The sequence below is a fragment of the Dromaius novaehollandiae genome, chromosome 1 (assembly GCF_036370855.1).
Source record: "Dromaius novaehollandiae isolate bDroNov1 chromosome 1, bDroNov1.hap1, whole genome shotgun sequence".
Taxonomy (NCBI): Eukaryota; Metazoa; Chordata; class Aves; order Casuariiformes; family Dromaiidae; genus Dromaius; species Dromaius novaehollandiae.
In genome coordinates, this window is record NC_088098.1 from 94,831,887 (window position 1) to 94,854,799 (window position 22,913).

Genomic DNA, 22,913 nt, shown 5'->3' on the forward strand with positions numbered 1-22,913 from the left:
ATGCTTCTCAGCTGACTGGGCTGCAGGGAGTTTGTGCTCTCCTCAGCCCTTGCCTCTCTTTCGGGAAGAGGGGGCGCAGGCTTTAATCAATTTTCTGACTGCGTATGTGCAGAAATGGCGCTAATGTTAAAGCAGGGCGGGACCGCAGAGCCACAGCGCAAGACAGGAGATGGGAAAGCAACACGCGGGGCCCGGTGTCACTAACGAGGGGCTCTCCGGACCCCGGGACGGAGAGCCCGGGCCGAGCGAGCCTTCACCCCCCACCGGGTGATGGCGCCTTCCTTCACGGCTGAGGCAGCGCTGCCCGCTGGAGGGCGGGGCTCCACGGCGCCAGCGCGCGACCGTTAGCGGCGGGTAACGGTCGCCGAGCGGAGGGAGAGCGCGCGCTGCACTGGCAGCCCTGAGGGCTGCTGAGAGGGGGGCGGCGCGGCGCTCCCTTCAGCGACCCAGCCTGACACAAATCTCTGCCACCTGGACAGCTTTTGAGTGTTAGGTACGAGATCTCACATTTTCTCTAGAAAAACAGTCCGGAAGACCTTCAAACAGTTAACAAGCCAAAATATTTCTCTCTGTAATAAGGGTCATCTTAAGTCGTGGCTCTGGAGAAGCAAGGAAGGATGGATTGCTGTTCCCCCGAGCTGAGGTGTGAGGCGCTGAGTGCCTCCCAGGAAGTGCTAAGGTTCTTCTTGCTTAGCTTCGGCTTTGGTGGGAGTGTAAGGAACAGCACCCTGCCTTTGGATGTGGTCAGTATTTGCAGGATAAGGCTGTATATTATGAGTGTCCACCAAGTTAAAATTCCTGCTCTCAAAGTATGCTTGAGGAATGGGACATTGAAAGTATAATAGGTTTTCATTCACTTATTTTTAACATACTTGTTTTCATGAAATGAACAATTAAGAGAAAGTTGAAAGTGTAGCAGAGAAAATGTCTCTGAGCAGTCTCAAATTGAATGTTTTGCTTGTGTTGTATAGGTCTTTTGTATTGAGTTCCTGAGAGCAGTCAGCATTTGAGTGACATGTTATGTTGAAAATAGAGTGTTTCAAATGAATAATAAAAAAATACTTGTTGCAAGTGAACTCTGAACTCAGTGAAAGGGAGTTTTTTTGCTTGAAATTTGAATCTAAGAGTTATCCTTCCCTGACTGAAGAACAGAAATACTCCACGTGAATCACATGCCCCCGAAAATCAGTAGCTTGCATGTCAGATAATGAATATTTGCAACTAATTGCTGAAGAGCAATCTGAAATGTGCTAAAGGTGACATTACAAAAGATGGATGAGCAGAGGAGCTTTCCTTTAAACTAAAATTTAAAAGCCATTTGATCATTTTATAGTAGTACAAAAATAAAAACTGTTCCCAATGAATCTTGCTTTAATCAAGAATGAGGCTGGGTTGTTAATCTACAGTTTTCTGTATCTCCAAATTAGTATGACCAAGGATTTTAGCTGAGATATCTGGCTAGTAATGCAAACTTAGGGAACAATCCAAACATGGTTTCCATGTATCCTGACATAATAAGCTTTGCCCAGATCTCCAGAAGGTAACAGTGGTCTGTAAGAGCTCCTGAGAATAGGCACTAAAAAAATGCCCTTCAGTAGGGTCTGGAGTCAGTGACAACTTAGGAGGCCTATGCAATACAGCCCAAACTGAGCTTTGCTGGTTGGAACTGGGAAGGCAGCAGATATTTCTGCAGCAGACAGAACATCTGATGACTGCAGGGCCCTGTGGAAGACAATGCTGTGTGTGTGCACCTGTATGCACATACAACAAAACGGTTTGGAGATTTCACTGCCCAAACTTGCATGCAACTTGTGTTCTCTGTAGGAACTCACAAACACCTTCATCCTTCACTGCAGTGTATTTTTGGAGCTATCCATCAGGAAAACCAAGATAGGATGGGACAGAATCTTTCCTGTTGTTGCCTTGTTAATTAATTTGGGAATTACTACTTAATAAGTAGGCAGGGTAGCTCATGTGAACTCACATTCAAGCTGTGAACTCTGAATTATACAAGCACCAAGTCTTATCCAGTAATCTACAGCAGCACATCACAAGTTGTACCTGCAACAAGTATTCAGGTCTTGGAATAGATTTAAATGGAGGATAGTAATGTCTACAGCCCATTTTTGAAAGCACAGCTGGGTTTTGCTAAGCTCTGCCCACCCTCAGCGGAAGTTTTCTCAATTCATTGGAGGGCTTGTGCTCTGTTTGAGGGTTCTTTTTTTACCCTCTTTGGGTAGACCAAAAACTGGCTTTGGCCCTTTAAATTCTCCTCCCTATCTGCTCAGCAACCACAGAGGCAGTTTATTACTGAAAAGAAATCTAAGAATCAGTTTTGGCCAGCATTGTCTTGGAAAGTTCACTTTATTAACATGGTTTTGGTTTTATTTCAAAAACACTTTGACAAGCACTGACATTTTTGGAACCCATAAAGCACAAGAGACTTACTCCTAAAGGCCTAAGCTTTGCATTTTTCTGCAGCAAACAATGTGATGTGCTACTATGGTAAATTCAATTGAAGCCACTGACTGAAAGGAAATAAGTACTGAGTTTTTTCTTTTTTCCTTCATTTTTTAAAATATGTTTTGCGTGAATGCTAGTGCTTGTGTGATCTGCTTGCTTAACTGCTCTTAACTTCTTTGCTTTCTATCCATAATACAGGTGATACATCAATGCTGGCAGCATAAACTTCCCTTGTGAGCCTGCTTTTGTTTCTCAAGTTTGACCTAAAGTAACCACCTTTTGACTTTTTACTGAGGCTTGCCAACAAGGGTCCCAGTTGTGTGTTTTATATTAATGTCCATCAGCTGAGAGTTGGAATAAGATCACCTAATTCATTTACAAAGAAATACTGGGAAATATCTGAACACTTTCTTTTTCTTTCTTTTTTTTTAAGGCAAGCTGAAAGAAAAATTCTCGTCTCAGCCACATAAAAGATCCTTCCTCTGATATTCTGCACTCACTGGAGCTCCGCATGTGGTGGGAAGAATGGAAGGGCAGAACAGAGATAAATCGTGTGCTGGTATAAGCAAACTTGACTGCTACATTTCTTCAGTGGTAAGTTGATTGTATTTGGATTGAGTGTCCCTGGTGCTGTGCCATCTTCAATTCTGTCCCTTTTAAAATTATATCGAGTAAATCAGAGGCAATGTAAGCATCTCCATCTCAGGGACTACAATTTATTATATTTGGTTGTTGTTGCTTCATCTTATAACATTGTGTTTTGTTGGAACCTTGGTTTGCTCTATGGAATTTTTAATTGCAAAAATGGTCAAATATTTTGCTTGAAAGTCCCTATGCAAATATGCAGTGTACTACTGTCTACCTCTTACTTTCCCCTCAGAGAGAAGAATACAGAAGTATGTTGGTCTAGAAAGGGTGGTTGCTCTTTAGTTAGTAGGAAACATATGCTGCAGATGTTCCAGAAATCTGGCATATGATATACCTCTGATGCTAATGTGTCAAGCAGTTAGTTTTGACTTATTCTGCCTTTAATAGGATAGCTTCTGCCTATACTGTATGTTGCCATGATAAATCCACAGCAGTAGAAGTGAGCTGGGGTACCTGACCCAAGAGTCCTTCATTTTTTAGTCCTATAGATAGTTATTCAAACTAAAAACTTTCTTAAGTTTGGAATATTTTTTCATCTCAACTTGATTTCAGAGTGTCTGAATAAATCGTATGACGCGTTTCTCCAGTTGCATAATCAGATTATATAGGCCTTTTCTCGAGAGAATGGAAAAGATATATTTAGGTTGTTTTTCTGTTTTTTTTACATTGGGATGGTCTTATTGGTACCATTTGTTTCTACTTTGAAAATGTGGAATTTTCAGAAGCTGACATTCTGAAGTGCTACAGTTTGGGAGAGCCAAGCATATTTGTGATAATCAGTCAGGCTTCTCTAAACTGAGTGTAATGAGCACACGCACAGTTGTCTTGAAGAGGAAGAAAAACAAAGTGTGCATATGAGGGTAGTATATGATGCATAACAGAAGGATGCCCTAGTTGTGTAGTATTATGAGTGACGTAGCCGCTAAGATGCATGTCACATCCTTACTGGAAAGTTTCTTACCTCCCAGGAGCTTCATATTATTTTTGTGTGCCCTCATGTTGAACTCAGTGTAGTTGCTGATGAGACCCTATAAAGAATGATGTCCGCATACGTGCACAGACATCACAGTCATCAGTTTACTGCATTCATGCAGCACTGGGAATAGAACTTATGACCTTCACCTCCACAAACACAGCTGCTCCATTGACTGTGGGCTTTGTAGCCAGCAGAGGGAACTGATAAACACTCTCATAGGGCTGCTTTATATATATTTTTCTCACCAAGAGAGGGCATTGATTCTCACTCACTTTTAAAAAGGGTGCATTATATGTCACCCCTCAACAATTTCACCTGTCGTTCAACAGGTCAGGCAACAGACTTGTATTCATCTTGCTTTTGCTATGACATACGAACTTTCATGAAGAAGTTTTAATCATCAAAAGATGTCCCTAGACTACATAGTGGTATTAATCCCCTGCAGTGCAATTATGAGACATTAAATTCATTATGCATCAAGACAATTATGGAAACACATCCAACATTTCAGGAGTATGGGAAGACCAAGCACAATTGTTTGCTGATGTGTATAGAGAATAGGCACAGTTATTGCACAACACCCACAAAAGGCTTCAGAATGAGAACTCATCATTATCTTTTAAACACACAGAGCTCCACAACTTTCACTGAAGGGGAATTCTTTTGGCACAAAGAATAGACCTCATTTTCTTCTGGAGGGAAAGTTACAAAAAGATAACATCACTTACACAAAACTCTAGCAAATACAAGTGGCAAAAGTAAGAAGCATCTGCACGGTTAAATGCAGGTATTTGGTTAACCAAAGGCAGAACAAGCCACCTCTAAGTTTTTGTCTGTTCTTGTCTTGGGTTCCTCACTACAGTAAATCTATTGAACCATTGCTCTTTTGGAAACATGACACTAGTGAAATTAGAAAATTCTCTCTCTGAAGAAGGAAGCACCCCACAGCTAAGGATAATTGGAAGGCCAAAAAATAAGGAATATATGGGGATATATTTAAGCTTCAGGCATAAAACTTAATCTTTCCTGCCTTGGGAAAAATAGCAAGACATAGAATTAAATGGGAAGAAAATTCTGCCTCACATGCCTCAAGAACCTGCAGAAGTCCTCCCTGCTACTGCTGGTAGTAATATGACAGTCTTTCTAGTATTGGCCTCTGTAGTCTGGAGGATCAGAGTATGACCCTCCACCACTCCACCCATACTTGTGTGCACCTCCCATAATAGATGGCCATGATAAATGGCTATCTTAACAACAATCCATTCATTCAGTAAAATTTTGATGTTACCCAAAATTGTTAATGGTCTTAATTGGAACAAGAAAGAAAAGAAATGAAACTCCATGTAATTTCAAGGGTACTAATTTAAAGAATGTAGTCTAGCTCCTGGCAGTCAGGACAGCTTCTTGTAAAGTTCTACTAGCTTATATGTCAAGACTGTTTGCGCCTCTTAAACAGAAGACGATACACTGCTACCTGGCCCTCGGTTTGTGTTTCTGTACTTCAGAGGCGTTAAGGTTCACAAAGTTCCTTAAACAGGTCACCTGTTCTCAACATTAGTCATTCTTTTTCTAGTCTTTATCACTCCTACTAGTCTTTCAGTTCCCTCTTGTGCATTCACTATTTGCATTCACCATACAGACAAAATGTCTGTAAGTGATGGATGCCTAGTGGTCCGTTTAAGAGTGAGAGACAAGACCTCCAAAGGCTGCTAGGGCAATTACTGCAGAAATCAAACATCAGCATGTGTTAATTGTTTTTTGGATGATGTAGTATTTGCAAGGCCATAGGAGCAATTAAAGACTCTGTACCCTCATAAATTAGCTCAAGGGATGAAGACTAAAGGGATAGGGTAAGGCTGGTAGGTTTCTTTTTTTAAAATGGGTATGAAATTGTATTCTATGGGATTATAGAGGTGGCGTCTGATAGCAAAGGTAGAAAAGGATAAAGGAGGATATTCCATGTGCCATACAAAAGCCATGTGAATAATTTTAAGTACCACATGCTTTTCTTTGAGCTCCAATTAAAAATTCTGATGTTACCAACCACTACTGAGTTACCAAGCTTGAACTCTTAAAGTCGGGTGTTGGACATCATTTCTGGTCCATGGCAGTGGACCTGTGCTTCGTCATCCTGCCAAGAGTGGGTTGGTCTCAGTAAACCACACAAGGATTCAGAGGGTAAGAAAGGGGGTGGTCATTTGGTTATTTTTTTTTCCCCCCCAGGAACAAGTTGCAAATCCTCTTAAGTGGGTTGTAAAGGGTTCAAAGGGACCTGAAGTGGTAGGGGTGAATACCTCTCAAGATTGGACACTGAAATTCTCCCTGCTGTTCCACCCTAAGGAGTCATGCAAAGACAGATCAGCTGCAAGGGAGGTGGACTCTATAAACTTGAATACAAAAGGAAGCATGGGATTAAAGTGCTGGCCTGGAACCCAGAAGAACTAAATGCCACTTTCTGCTCTGCTGTGAATTTTCAGTTTGACCATGAGCAAGACAGTCCATATATTCAGTATCAGTATGGCTAGAGGGAAACATACTGCTGCCTCACAAAGAAGTGGTGAAAATAAATTCATGAAAATCAGAATGTCTCAAAAGCAGTAGTGGTGGCAGTCATATGAATAGATAGGTAGTCAGTGATCTGTATCCTGTGTTTCTGTGGATCTAGTAAAACATTCGTGACAGCAGCGGGAACTATTCTAGTGATTTAAATGGTCTTTAGTGCCCTAAATGAACACTGGAAAAAAGGAAGTGTAACCACCAGGAGAAATGACTTACCATGCCTGCTTAATAGTTAACTGGTCTATGGCTGAAAAATCAATATAGTCTCATGGCATCTGTTTTGTTATTTTAAAATACTATGGTTGTTACTCCAAAAATCTGAATTCTTTTCCCTGCTGACTCAGTTTTTTTACTATGGTTGTAGCACTATTTTAAAATGATAGTGTTTTTATCTTAATATCAGTACACTTTGATCTTATAAAAAGGAGTTTCAGATCAGCACAGAGGTGAATAAATGCATTCCTGGACATATGAGTTCTCCCGGAGACTTTCAGTGCTCAGTTTCCCTTCATCCCCTGCTACAAAGTGATGCTCAGCTGAATTATCTACTCAGTCTAAGAGAGAAATTGCTCAGAGGAGATTCTGATCTAAATTAGATGCATTCCTTTGACTAGAATTTTCTTAATATGCCCTGCAATCCATTTTTCAAATGCCAAAACATTACATTTCACAGCAGGCTTTAATAAAAGGTATTTTGCTATATGCACATTTCCTGTGGCAAATGCATTTTTTGAAATGTTCTTTCTTGAGAATTGCTGTGTTAGAAATTTTGATTTATCTGATGGTATAAAATTCTGTATGAAAAATGAGTCTTCACTGGAGGATTTTGGACCTAAATTTAATATACGTTACACTTAAAATCACATGTATGTCTTTTAGAAGAGGGGTCTTTTTGGAGGGGGAGCGGAGCTTTGCTATAAAAATCAGATATTAACTAAGCAATAGAATTTTGTAGCTCAGAGATAGAATGCCAGTTATGAGAGAAACCATTGGGCTCTATTCCTATGGCTTCTATGGGCAATTTATATAGATTACCTGTTTCAAAACTATTTTTACTGTAAGCCTGCTGTAGAAAGTACTGTACTTTGTTTTTGAACGGTTAACTTTTTTTTTAAGTATACTTATGTAATCTCCCAGTCAAATAGCTGTAGGCGATGCTTTCTTTTTCTCATTAGATACAACAGATAACATTGAAAATACAGAAAAGATCTCTTAGACATACTGCACAGAAAGTGACATTGTGTGCAGAGTTTTGCTGATGTTTTACAGAACTGTAGCTTAAGAATTGCAGCTAATGTGAGTAAAGCTATGTGTGGACATAATTCTTTTTTAGAAAACATTTTTTATTTTGAGAAAGAACAAAAAAGGCAGTTTAGAAACAGTGTTGACTGTGAAGAAGGAAATATCACTCTAACTGCAGAATACATTACATATAGTACAAACAGACTACTGTTTACAGTCAGCATTCACTGTTTGTTTTTGGTAGTTCATGCTTTCCTTCATCTCTGAGCACTGGAGAGAGGCATTTTAGGATTAAGGATTTCTGTGGTGGAATTTCTTTAAACAGGTGACTGTGTTAAAAGTGCACTGACTCACACAATGTGAGAAACTGGTACTAGTCACTAATAGATTGATCTCTGTGAGGATGGATAGATGAACAGAGGGGAATGAAAGCACAGTTTTGAAACTTATATTTTAATGTTTCGCTGTTCAGCAGCTGTTTCTTTGAGGCACTTATTATTCTTTCCTATAGCATGATGCCTATAGCACTGATACCTATGTAGGCAAACTGTAGATAAAACATAGCTCAGGCTGATCTAGAAATTTCATGGATACACAAGGTCTGTTGTTCCAGGAAAGAGAATTTTGCTTGTGAAAAGTGTACTTAAAGCATATTTGGTACTAGACAGTGAATTCCATCAGCCTTATTACTGTGCTTCTGTGAGGGCATAAGTTCAATCACATTTTTTTCAAGACACTGAAACCTTGAAAGGTGCACTTCAGTCCCAAGATAGGCTCAATCTGGCTTGTAGATAATAATAATAGTAAAAAAAAAGTCTTAAATTATCACTAAGCATTTTTTTAAACAGAGCTTAAGGCAGCTTTAAAGCATACTTTTTTGATAACTTTGATTGGACTATTCTTACTGAGATGGAAACTATTAGCAGGGATAATAAAATGTTAAAATTGGTCTGGGTATACGGATCTCCTCAAAATCAATCAGAAAGGGAAAGAAGAGCTTTTCTCAGCCACACAGTGTTTCCAGTAAGTTCTGTTTTTATTTCATTGCTAAAACAACAGATTGTTACTAACTTAAATGTCAGATGACACTACATCTGAAAAAAAAAAGGAAAAAAGCCCTGCCAACACCACCCAGCAAGGCAGTGCTAGTGCTGTCATTAAGACTTCCTCAAAATAGCCGGTTAGAACAGAAACCTGAAGTAGCAGTAATCTTACCTTGAGTATACAAGATCCAAGGAGAGAAGATCACTGGCTCAAAACAGTGGAGGACTGAGAAAGTGCTCTGATCAGCTGCTGGTAACATGCACTTGGCTTTTATGTGCAGGTGGGAGGAGCTGCTCCCTACAGTAGGTGGGCAGTGAGGAAAGGAGGCAGACAGCCTTCAGAAGGCATTGTACAGTAGGGTTTTGCTCTTTGAGGACAGAGGGAGGGGGGAAAAAGCAAGCTGATGGCCTTTACAGAAGTGTCAGATTTATTTATAAGTCTTTTAATTATTCAGTTAACTAAAGATTTTTTTAGTATATTTGTTTCTCTGAATCTAGTGCATAATTCCAGTTCCAGTTATAATGCTACTAGGTCTTGCTTTGTCTTTTGCAAGGATTTTTACAGCAGTAAGATAATAATGCAAAGTAGTTATCAGAAGGGCTGATTTTTCAGTTCTGAGAAGGAATAGCTGTGAAGAAGCAGCCTCTTGATCTTTAAAGGTGTCCTACTAAACTTTCTTTATATTTCAGATGTCTACAGGATCACCACTCTGGAATAGTCCTAAGTTTCTCTTGTGCTGCATACCCAGCTTTTCCTCAATGCAGCTGTAACATGTTCCATCTACACACTGACTTCTGAACAGTTTACTTTAGAGCACTTTTATTGTTCCCAGAGTCTGAGTTCTAAACAATTTTCCCAACTAGTATTCTCAAAAGGCAGATGTAGCCAAAAAGACAAACCAGTAGGAACACACATTCCTGGTGGTTTCTGTGTTAAATTATTCATTGTTCATTTTAACTCATTCACTGCTTTTAGAGCATAGAAGAGTGGATGGCACAGCCTCTGGACACTGGCTCCTCCAGGTGAAACAGCCAGTTGTACTCAGCTGGAATACACTGATTCTGTATCTGCATAAATCCCTACATGAGGGACCTGGACCTTGACTGGGACCTTTGGGTCTTACCATAATACACAAGTAAAACCTGTGCTATATTGGAACAGTAGCGAGTGGAGAAAGCCAGAAAGATAGAATAGGAAGGAGAGAACAGCGGTCTGAAATCAAGGGAAAGGCCAGAGGTGCAGCCTAATTAAAAACTGAGGAGGACCAAGCAGAAAAATGAATGAGTTCTGTCTTGCTTAGTGCGTACAAGATCTGAGCTGGTGAAGAAAGAGAGGAGTACCATGTGTCCCCAGAGAACAAGGGAGAAAGAGGATCTGAATTCACAGAGATAAGATGAGCAAGATTGTAGTGAAGGTGGTGGAGATCAGCTATGATAAGTATGACTTCTTGCACTAATGGGCCCAGCTGACCACTAGATGAGGGGATACAGGATGCTTACAGAACCTGGATACTTCCATCAATATCCTGATTTTTTTCTCAGCATTAGCCTTTTATGTTTGTATTTAGAGATCTAAATATATCTGCTGTGATCAGTGTAAATAAGTCTCAAATCCTGACATACTGATGATGAGGAATGCAAGTGAAGTCTTAAAATGAATTCAGAGTAATGTTCACTTCCGTATCTGTCATCATCTTTTCTCTTGAGTACAATGAGTTTATTTAGAAAAAGGAAGAAGTATTGAGTGACTGAGATGATCAGGACAAATTGAGTTGTGTGCATCTTGCTTTTGTCTTTTTAGTCAGGCGGGGCTTAGAAATCAGGCCTCCATCAACTTGGATATCAGTGTTACGTGGCAGAATTAGCTGCATTACCTTGGTGATACAGCCTCTGGGTGATGTAGAACCTTCAAACTGAAAGGGACTGTACAGATTGCTACCATTTCTTGCAAGTATTGGGTTGCTGTTGGATAGCATAATCTCTATCTTTTTGCAACTAATTGTAAACAAAAGTTATGGTTTTTTTTTAAATCCTGTAGCAAGCAATATGTTTTTACAGGTCTCATAAGAGATGAGTTATCTGCTCTGAGGAGATTACACTGTGATTTTAGGCAGGCTACAGTAAGTAATGATAACATAGGAAGGAATAGAGTCAGTAAAGGTACAAGTTACTGTGATAAGTTTATGTAATTAGTTCAATTATGGGCACATCACGATGGCTCGGTTGATTAGATGATGCTCGTAAACTGGAATTCTACTCAGCTAATCTTTAACAATCAGATGGCTTTGTACTTACAGAAATCTAGGTCAAGATTTTCAGAAATTGGAGAGTAAATAGGCACCCAAGTTCTTCCTTAATGACTAAACTGTTCTTACTGTCTCAAAATTGCCAAGCTTTCTGTAGGTCCCTTTTAAAACCAGTGGATGCTTCTGTAAGCTCAGTACCTTTTAAAAGTCAAGCTATTTTTTTTCTTGGAAAATAAAGTTTGAATGTAGAGGAGTAGCTTTAAGATGATTTTTTTTCTGTTTTTGTTTTTTTTAGCTCTTCAAATGCTAGGTGCCATTTCACTTCTGAGAAGTGAGTCAGTACTCAAGTGGGCTGGCTTGATGTAAATCCTTCATACTCTATTGGTTGTTCCATGTTGATCATGTGTCCTACTGTACTGCAGACTCAAGTGTAACCTTAGTTTTTTTAAACTTCCAGAACACAAGAATTAAAGGTTTTCTTTAGTTCTTTCCTTCAGGGAACATTTACAAACATTAAATAAACCTACTAACACATAAGATAGATCAAAAGCATTATACTGACAGTGATGATTATTAAAGCATCATCATGATCTAATTATATAGCAGATTACCTGATGAGACTAGAGTGTTGGGCACAGTCCTTGATATTCTAGTCAATGCATCACTTAGCTTCCCTAATGAGATTTTTAGTAGATGAAAACTTTACCAAAAATATCTGTGGGAAATTCAGTTCAGGTTGTCACACAATTAACTGCATTTCAGGCACGCACTGCCAGGCTGGACAGTAAATACACGATGGACACATGGCAGGAAGGGTTTTGTTCCTACGCTCAGAAGCAGTGTCCAACCTTTCTAAAACTGTCAGTTCTCATCTACCTTTTAAAGATAAAATTATCCTTCCAAGAATCATTTGAGTGTTCCAGCCCTCTTTCTCTGTTCTTGCCCCAAAATATCCGGATTGGTTTGCCATGAGTTTCCAAGAATTGTTTGAAGCAGCCTAAGCTTTCAGCACATCCGAAATCTGTGATGGGTACTTACGTTATTTGATAGTAGGGCTACATCTGAGCGCAGAGTAGACTGGCTAATGAGGGAATCAGCTTTGACTTGGAGGGATCATTTTGCCACACTTTTAGCTCAGCTAAGGACTACCGTATTTAATCTGTGCCAGTGATGCTTTGGAGAGCAAGACCATCTGGCAGAATTTGACTAACCTTTTTATTGTAGCTCCCCATAATGCTCTATACAAAATCTCCTGAAATCCACTATGATTCATTCAGGGACTTTGAACTTTTCCATGGAGGGTTAGAGTACCTTGGCACTTTCTTACCATTCAGGAGTTTTGGCTGTGATGCTACAACAGGATTCTCCAAGCCAGCTTTTGTAGATGTCTTACAGCAGAAGTGTTACTACATAGAGTGCTGGTATACCCAACGGTATCCATGTGGCATGTGGTGATTATGAACCAGGTCACAGCTTGCTAGTGGGGACAGAAATATGACGGTAATTGCTACGTTTTTACAGTCATGTTGAACATACTTGCTCCTCAGTTTTTCTGTTAAATTAAATTTGCTCTAGCATACAAACTGTGTGCCAAAGAACAATTATTAACAGAGGTGGCAACATTCTTAAAATACAGGTAAAAACTATAGCCGTATAAATGTTGAGGCAATTCACTGTGGATCTTTTAAATGCAGATATACCATAAATTCCTGAATTTATTCCAGTAAAGGAGCTAGGTATTATTCACAGTTTGCCCTGAATGTAATTCAACTAAAATAAATGGAACTGAATGTGATGGCTGTGAATGCCAAAAGAATTAACCTGAATGGATGGGAGGATAACCCTTCAGGAATAAATGATGGTTTCTGTAGCATCACAGCAACAGCTTAGGTAGGTGGCTACTTGTTGTTCAGAGGTGTTATCAAAGGAGGAGGATCCTGAGACAGTTAGATGGCATTGTAATGGCAGATGATTCTCCATCAAGATCAAGAGGTCTACATTTTTTAAATACAAACCAGATATAATTAGAGAGACTTTCCAATGTAGAGCAGGGTAATACTTTTCCAACTTTAAGCCATAATTTTAACAACACCATAATTAAAAAAAGAGGAAGACATTTCAGAGTTTTTGATGGCTTTTGTTGATATAAAAATATTCTGACAGCCTACAGGTGAATTTTTGTTAACCTATGCAACTCTTGTGGAAATTGATTCTTCTTTTCACTTTATTTGACAGTAGGACCAAAGACATTAATGATCTCTCCACTCAAGCAAAAGTATATTTTAGTAACGTATGGTTTCAGGTAACATTCCATTTTCTGTTGTGCTTCCCATCATTGTAAGTTCTAACCAAAGTCTTTCTAGCAAATTTGCCATTTAAAGGATTAAATGCTACAATGCTGCAGTTTGCATACAGTGTTGTCTTTTAACAGTAAAGATTCACAAGCCCAGAGAGGAGAATAAGGGAGGAGAGTAAACAGTTCTCAAAGTGCCAGTTCAATTCATTTTGTTTCTTCCACGTCTCACTGTGTCCTGGAGAGAATCTGTTAGACCGCTCCCTGTTAGGTTTGCATCTGTAGATTAGGGCCGGTCAGATTGTGTGGCACTGTATGCCAATCCAAAATAGGATACAAAATCAAGATATGTTTTGGAAGTGCAGATCTTGCGTTGTAGATAACTATACACCAAGGTCTCCATGTAAGCGTGGAGGAAGCACATTTAAAAAATTTCTGCCTATCTCAAGCAACGTTTTCTCCTATCAGACAACATTTTCTCCTATAGGACAAGATTCATGCTTTAGCATGTGACATGGTAGAGGCAGAACTGGAAATAACTGGAAGGAGTTGATATGGAACATATTGTGGCCGTAACTGATGACATTTTGCATCTATCTTGCCTTTGCTGATCCTGTTTAGTATCGTCTCCAGCAGTGAAAAAGGAATGCAGTCCAAAGCTGCTAGTATAGGATCAACCCATTCATGTACTGTATTTTTTGTATTGCCTCCGATTTGCATTATTTATGTCCTATATGTATTGCCTTCCTATAGCTGTGTATCAGCTTTGGAACTTTCAGTGGGATGCACCGGTTGAAGTTGATGGCAACCATATCAAAACAGAAATAAGGTACTTCCTTTTAACAGAGAATGTTTTCCAATCTTAAAAACTTGCTGTTTTTTTTTAAATGTTTATGATATAGTGTAAACCAGATTTAACACATAAAGGCTAGGGAGTTTTTGGCTGAGGAGCAGCTCTGCTGAAAAGAACAGGAGAGCCTTGATAGCCAGCAAGTGGCATGACATGAGCCAGCAGTGGACCCTGGCAGCAAAGGCCAAGAGCATGCTCGGTTGTATGAACAAGAGCACTGAGCACTCATTAGACTATATTTAGAATACTGTGTTCAGTTTTGGGTCCCCCAGTGCATGAGAAACATTGATAAACCAGAGCGAGTCCAGCGGACAGCCACTGAGACAGCCCCGGGGGCTGGACACTTGCGCTGTGAGGAGAGGCTGAGGGATGGGGCTTGTGCAGCCTGCAGAAGAGGCAGCTTCAGGAGCATCTAACAGCAGCCCCCCAGGACCTATGCAGAGGTTACCAAGAATATGGGGCCAGGCTCTTCACAGCAGTGCATGGTGGGATGACAAGAGACAACAGGCATAAGGTGAAACAAGAAAGGTTCAGACTGGATGTAAGGAAAAACCTTTTGTCCATGAGGATAGTGAGGTGGTGGAGCCAGTTGCCCAGCGAGGCTGTGCAGGCTCCATCCTTGGAAGTTTTCCAGACCTGACTGGATAAAGCCTTGAGCAGCCTGGTCTGACCTCAGCTGACCCTGCCTTGAGCAGGGGGTTGGACTAGCGACCTCCTGAGGTTCCCTGCTGCCTGAGGTGTTCTGTGATCCTATGATATAGTACAAAAATAGGGAGTAAGGTTTCTTAGCTGATGTTATGCAAGAGTTCACAGTAGTTGATTTTCAGTTCATGTACATTTAAGAGATTGGGGCCCTGGCCCAATGAATGATTGAAGTTGCTATCAAGTGCCCATATATTCAAAGCTAGAATGTTTGTGTATTTCTGAAAAATAACCAAGATTACAAATGGAAGTCTTAATTTGTAACATACGATTAAGGATTAAATAATACTTGTCTTCAGTTCCACCAGATTGTGCTTGGTGGCAGTATTATGCACTCTGTGTGTGGTTTTGAGTATTTTTCTCTTACTTAAACAAGTGTCCTGAAAGTTTATTTAACGAAGCCAAGTGGCACACATTTTGGCTGTAATATATATTCTTTTAAATCTCTTTGCCAAAAGATTATATTGTGTTTTTTTTTTATTTTAGAAAACTAATTTGTGCTCTGTTTCAAGTGAAATATATCATCCTTGGGAAAATATATTTCTGATCAAAGGAAATATTTGCCCCATTGACATCGAAGTTAAAAAGGGAGTGAAGGAGTATTTGAAGAAAAACGTTGGTGTTTACTAATCCATCTCTACTACACAGCCCTCAAGCGTTCTTTTATAGATATCGCTCACTTCCTTGCTACACGTTTCTTAGTTCCCAAGTAATACATTTTTTATGCTACCTTGCTTACATAATTGTCTATTAATAAGTTCTTTCCTTTCCTCTGCAAAAAAAGCCCTATGAAGACAAGATTAAAGTATTTACCTTCATTAATTTCAAACAGCCTTGTGCTATGAAAAAATCACTAAACCATAAGAATTTGACCCCAAACATCATAACACGTTTTTCTTCAGGACATGTCTTTATTGCCTATTTGCTCACTGGCAAAATTGTTTTTAAAGAGTAATGAGTGAGTTTTTTTGAAACTTAAAATGTATATAAATTGTACTAAAAGTGGACCTGTGGAAACTTTGCAGAGAACACCTAAAATACATATTATAGTGACAACCCACATTTTCTTCAAATTTTAGTATTAAAAGGTGAGGGAGGACATAGCTATTTATCCTAACTCATGAGAATATTGTGTAAAGGAAGCAGGCCAGCTTCTGCTCTTAATGGTACCATGCCAAAATAGGAGTGAGAAAACAGATGTGACTAACAATGCTCACACAAACTTCAGTGGAGTTGCATTACAATCCTTCAGTGATTTTTCCAGGTTCCTTTTTTCGATATACTCGATCAGATCACGGCCTATGGGGTGTTTAGCAAAGAAGGCCTGTTACCTCAATGCTGTTTGCAAGTGTTCTATGGCTTCCATTTATTTTGTTACGTATACAGCTTTGAGTAAGTGGTCTTCCTCTGTTGATTTTGGTTCACAATTTAATGTTTTCATTACACTGTTTTAATGTAGACATTAAACCTTACTAACTTGTTCCCAGGAACCATAGACTAAGATCAAGAAAGTTAAGGATTACCACAATTACTTCATAGACTTCTTTGGGTTTCTCCTTTTTTAAACAAAGAACTTTCAAAAGAGCAATAAAATTGGGAAACAAGTCCTCTGAACTCTCATTAGTGTGATGATTAAGAAGACATTTGAGTGCTCTGTCCAGCTTGTGTCTCAGATCTTTCATAGAAAAACACTGAAAAATCATTACAACAGGACAGCATTAAAGAATGTTCTGAGACGGATGAAAACTTCTTCTCACTTTGTTAGTGAACAGATAACACACCAAGTAAATTTCAGTGTTTTTAAGTTTTTTTAAAATATTAGTCTATTAGTTAGTGAGCAATTTGCTTGCCACTGTGTTCACTAAGAGGAAGAAGGGAATACAAAATTAGTGTTTCAAGACACTTGAGCTGTTTCAGCTCCGTTCCCAAAGTAGTACTTTGCTCTTTTGCTTTTTCTGCTTTTTTTGGTGTTTCCTCTGGAAAAGGTTTTCTTTTGAACTTTCAAAACATTACCTTGAAAAACTGAGTAGAAAATTATCATTGCAATGTATTGTATTCTGGAGAGTCAAAGGCCTTTTCCTAACTGTGGAAATTCAGTTAAGACAACCTTTGGAAGTTAATTATAATTTCCTTGATTTTATTAAGTTGTCTGTCCTTTGCATAATGGATACACTCTCATGTTGTTGCTCTTCTCCTGTTAAAACTGGAGGAATTAGATAAATATTGGCTATTTCTTGAAATTCACCCAAAGGTTTAGAAGCCTTTGTTAATGCATTATAGTGCAGTAAGTCATGCTTGACAGATGAATGACAAGAGAGTAAAGTCTCCATGTACTTAGCAGAGATCTGTTGCATATCAGATGATACTGGTAGACTTGCTTTTCATTTCTGTGTCTCTTGGATAGATTTTAGTGGCAACACAGCAATGTACTTGCAGAAAGGCTTTTCCTATTTTCCTCATTTCCGATCCCCCTTTGGCCTGTGGCAGAGGAGCTTCTGTAAAAGGGCAGAATACTGGGTGTGATTAATCAGAGAATTCTGCTCCTGTGGAGTCTTGTATAAGTGTCAGGGGGGTGAAGTGTTCAGAGCTGTCCTATCTTTGTAATAGGACTTGTTCTTCCACTACAGGAGAAGAAGAAAAGTAGTACTACTAGTAAAGACTGTATTCTCCTATGGGAGATTCGTAGACCTCTGCTGTAAATCATTGAGCTAAATGTGGCTTTCTTGCACTGGCATACTTTTAGGCTGTTTATCAAACTGCTTACCGTCCAATTTTCAAGTCAGTACTCAATGTTATAAATTTTAAAAGTTCTAGAGCACTTGACATTGTTATATTCCTGAGAGGGCTCAGTTCAGGGTTGTTTATTTTACACAAGTACGAGAACCCTTGTAGCTAGCGTCTCTCATTCACCCAGTTACAGCAAGAAGAAGAACTACTGAAACTTCTCCTCTGAGCGTAACAGGTTATGTGAAAGCCTTTCTACTCCATACAAACGCAAAGGCACTTCATATCTTTAAGCATTTATTTCTATTTATGTTGGACTAGAAGGAGTGTCCAACTGTTACTTTTTCTCAAGCAGTTTAATGTTTGTGTGTTACTGTTGACATTTAAATAAGCGCTAAGCCAAAATCATTTTGTTCCGCAGACCTTGGACAAAGTTTGTGCCAATTAAAGAAGCATTTTCTTTTTTTTCTTTAATAAATAGAATCAGCTCCCTGTAGCTCTATTGAGCTTCTCAGCAACAATTCTAGAGCAATTCTTCCCGAAGTTCCTTAGAAATGAACTGTCAGACACACATAGTTGACTATGGAGTGAAGTAGACTGTGCATTCACTGCAAATCAACTGCTGTTTGGTAGCTCCTACCTGCATATTCTCACGATGCAGCAAAGATGAAGTAACTGAATTGCGAACCACTCAGGGAAGAGGAATTTACTGTGAAACAGCTGACAGCCTTGTTATCCTACATTAACTTATTCATCTGTCCTTGGCAGTATTTATCTCGTGTTTTGTCTGATAGAGCTTATCTGACTGCTCCAGAGAAATATGGGGTGTCAGTCCTGTGTTTAGCTTTTGGTTTGGATAGCCATCTGAAGTCAGAGATCCTTATTTGTACCATCTGATTGAGGAACAATGGAAATAGACTTTCTCACAGGATTCTCTGTACTTTTCTAGGGGCAGAGGGAATACCATCACTGTAGCCTTTCTCAGGCTTTTATGATGTGTGGTTTTGGATGAGGAGGCAATTGTCATGTGTACTTTGTTAATGATTTGGAACCTTCAGCTGGTTTTCCCCATAATTTTTCTTTAAGAACACATTCATAATTGAAGTTGTTTGCTGAGTCTTATGGAAGCAGGAAAAGCAGGGCAGAGTAGGCCTGCACTGTGCTGTTCTGATATCTGCATCTTAGAGTGCTGCACTGCTGGAAGAATGTACGGACATTGTCCTACTGCTCTCATGCTGGATGATTTAGGATATATTTCTAAATTACAGGCAGATTGTCTGAAACAAAGATTTTTAGCCTTTTTGTAATTATAGCAAACAAAATAAATGAAAATGGGAAAAAGTTGCAGGCAGCTTGAAGGTTAGATTAGAACTAGAGTGTCTTGCAAGTTTGGACTCAGCACTTTTTGAAGGGAATTTAGTCTTTGCATAGTTTGTTTCAGGTTGTTTTTAAATTTTCTTATAATTATTGTTGTCTTTTATTTTCTGTTCCAATTCCCTCATCCCTATTTCCTCTGTTCAGCAAAAAAAATACATTTTCCTCTCTCTGTAATACAGTCAAAGAAGTAGTAGAGTACCTGAAATGACTGCTGTATGGTAATAGTTAGCAAAAAATGTTTTTTTTTTTAATGGTATTGTGTTCAAGGCCTCGTTGTGGAGAGGACCGGTTTCCATCAAGCCTCTCCAACCATGTTTTTGTATGGCAACTGAATGATTCTGGAACAGCAAATTCCATGGTGAAGTTCATAAGAACTGGAGAGGAAGTGGACTTGATCAGAGCTTCTGACTGTGGAGCAATCTACAGAAAGAGATGAGACGGAGCCAACATCAGATTACACTACAGAAATTTGCAGATCCTATTATTCTTGTCATAATTTTTTTTTTTAAAGCTCACAATTTTCCAATAAAAAACCTTGTGCTTATTTTCTGTAAATAAGGTCCCTACAATGGGTGTCAGGCTGGATGCTGAAGTTGCTAAACGTTTCAGAAATCTTGGCTAACAAATTTATAGCACTCACATTTGGAAAAAAAAAAAAAGCCAAACTAATAAGAAGGCAAGTCTTGGAGAGGCAGTGTGCAGAACTCATCTTTGTATTCTCTGCAAGTAAAACTGATCCAGTCAGAATCACTGTATAATATTTAGTTTCTCTAGTTATTCTCTGAAAAAACCTAACATCAATATATACATATATAATCTTTCTTGTCAAAGTAGAAACCCTCATGGGAACATCTGAGCTTATGTTACTTCAGCATATTTTCTTTCCAACCTGTGAGAAGCAGGAAATAGGAGGATCCTCGAGAGATTTTTTTTCTCATTTGACTTAACTTTTGAGCTTTAGGAATGAGTACAATGTATTCTGAGTGTTACTGACTGGTGGAGGTACTTCCAGCATGCATATTAATTTACTTAAAACAAGAACAGGAACCAGTCACAAGCTGTAGGTTGGATAGTAAGTTAAGTGGGAATGCAGTTATATTTGGAATTGTCATTTTAAAATATGTTCACTGCACCCAATGGCTAAAGAAGGAGGATCAAGGGCATTTACTGAACATAAACATTTAATGTTCTTGATGCTTTAAAATAACATTTCATGGCATAATATTTTCCACATTTCTATAGACAATTGAGAGTAAATTATAATATTATGTATGAGGAAAGAATCTGTGATGTTCTTATGAGAATGCACATTAGCTTGAATATTGCTTCTGTGTAATTATTTGATTTGGCACATATCTATATACATATATACACATACATACCCAGCTGCCCTGTACTGAGTTGACACAGAATAGCTTAATAGTGATAGTCATAAGGGCGATGGCTAATTTACTTCCTAAGCTAAGTGTTAAAGACACTGGTATTTTTTAGGTCGAGGGTCTGAATGTTTGCTCCACAACTTCCATAGAAATTGGCATTGGCTGCCACATGCACTGTGGTGATATGGGTTTAGTGCATTTCTTCATTGCATTTTATTTATAAATGACCATTCAATTGGTTCCTAAAATACAGGTTGAATAAACCAAAGGCATAGAGATTACAGACATTCAGAGGAAGGAACATTCTTTTCTTTAAACTGAAAAATTCCGACTTTCACTGTCTGTGTATTTGGAGTACCTTCTTTCCTCTGGTCACATTTGTTTGTTCACATAACACATGGTCCTTTAGAGCAGGACAACTTCTGAAAAGAGGTGTCCTACTACACATACAAATATTCATACTCTGCCTAGTGCTGACAAGGACCAATTTGAGGCATCCTGCTTCAAGAAAGATGTGTGCTAGCTGGAGACAATCCAGAATATAGCAAGAAGAATGATCCGAGATCTACAACAACTGGCCTACAAAGAAATGTGAAAGAGTTGGGGTTGTTTAGTTGAAAGAGGAGAAGATTTAGAGGGAACATAAACAGTCTTCAAAAATATGCAAAAGGACATTGCAAAGAGGAAGAGGCAAACCAATAAATATCAAAATTTGGAGCCATGAAGAGTAAGAGCACTATCATATAAAAATTATTTGCAGGAGCATCTCAACTAGTCTGCGATTAGTTTGTTTATGCTAGAACATTTGTACCGCCAACTTGAAAGACTTCTGTGTTGTATTGGGAGTTATCCAGACAGTGGGAGAAACAGTACCAAGCGCTTTAAATGACTGATCACATGCTTTGAATAGCAAATACTTGAAGCCGTCGTTACAGTGAAAAATTTGTGAGCAATCCATAAAGCAGAATAGGTTCACATAAAAAGTTACTTGAATAATTTTGAAGGCTGAAAGTCTGCGATTGATTCTGACCTAAAAGGGACTAAATTATTCCCACAAACTACCCAGCTTTACTCAATATTCATGTTCACTTTTGAATCATTCAGGATTACTACTTCTGGGTTTTCCCCTGTATTCAATCTTTATGTTTCAGATTATTTCCTCCAGCAGTACTAGCTTGCATTAATTTTTTTTTTAATTATATGGTTATTTTCTACTGATGTTTCCAGTCCCCTTGTCTATATATGGCTCACTCCTAATTGGTAGAAATGTTAATAAAGGGCTAGGTAGTGCTTGGAAAAAGTAAATATATGCTAAAGATCTTTCCCAAATTATATCTTAAGGTAGTTCAGAAACATTGGCCCACTTAAAATTATCTTTCAGCATCACAGAAATCAGGTAGATCCCAGAAAACTCGGAAACAAATATTGTGGCAATTTCCAAATGACTCCTCCTTCTACATTTCAGTTTCCATCCTCTTTCTGAAACAATTTCAAGAGACACTGACCCTCCCTTAAAATCTAATTAATATCCCTATTACATTGATAGAATAAATATTATGGGAGAAAATTACTAGACTTCTAGACAGAAATGTTGATTCAAATGATGGCACATTGCCATTGCTAGTAAGAGAAGAAAGCAGCTTAGTATATGAATCCTGTGTCTTTGTAACTAATGTGAAGACTTTCACTGATGATTGGCATACTGCAAATCTAGGGTTTTCACATATGACACGAATTCCCAGATTCTGAGGAATCCAAATTCATGGTCAATATCAGAAGGTTGTAAACAATTCCCCCCAAATCACTGCATTTGTTTCTGAAAAAATTTCCAGTACTCTGTCATTTTGTAGAATAAAGTTAATGATAAGCTGCTGCAGCTCAGAGATAAAGAGGGTGTGTGTGTGTGTGATGACTTGTAGAGATCTCTTAGCAGAACAGTGTAAGTTAGCCAGTATTTCTCAATTTATTTAACATATCTGGTGGTTTATCTGTTACTTGCACAGTACAAAAGTTTTCAAACATTAGCAAGTGAAACCATTTTTTAAAAAGTAAAAATTGTTGCACATATATTCATGCTTAAAGATGACTCTGGGCTATAATCTATATCCCAATTCATGTTCAGGCTTAGAGTGTTTGAGGTATCTTTGAAGTTTCAATTGGATCTGTAATTGAATTTTCTATTGACTTATAACTGATTCTTTGCCTTTTTATTAGAGCGAGGTGATATACACTCACAAGAAAATGGACAGCAAATAAAATTAGCATAAATACGATTAAGCAAACAACATAGAATCATTGAGAAGAAAGAACTGGGCCTGTGATTTTTTCTCTTACCTCTGCAGGGTGGTGATGGGGAGGGCTCTTCTACACTGCTGTGAGTTAGAAGAATTGTGTATCACGCTGGGCGAAGG

At 38.7% G+C, this 22,913-nt stretch overlaps 1 protein-coding gene across 7 annotated transcripts in view; it reads right to left on the reverse strand.

Annotated features, from left to right (window-relative positions):
- Positions 1-22,913, reverse strand: part of COL8A1 (collagen type VIII alpha 1 chain) — a 136,696-nt gene that overhangs the window by 86,515 nt on the left and 27,268 nt on the right. For 2 of the 7 annotated variants that reach the window (XR_010391734.1, XR_003261093.2), the window contains exon 1: positions 9,104-9,227. The exons of 1 other annotated variant lie outside the window; for it this stretch is intronic. The gene's annotated coding sequence lies outside the window, so the exon portion shown is untranslated. Of the gene's footprint in view, positions 1-9,103; positions 9,322-22,913 lie in introns of those variants that run through there. 4 more of the 7 variants (XM_064520897.1, XM_064520889.1, XM_064520882.1 and 1 more) reach the window with 4 other exon arrangements.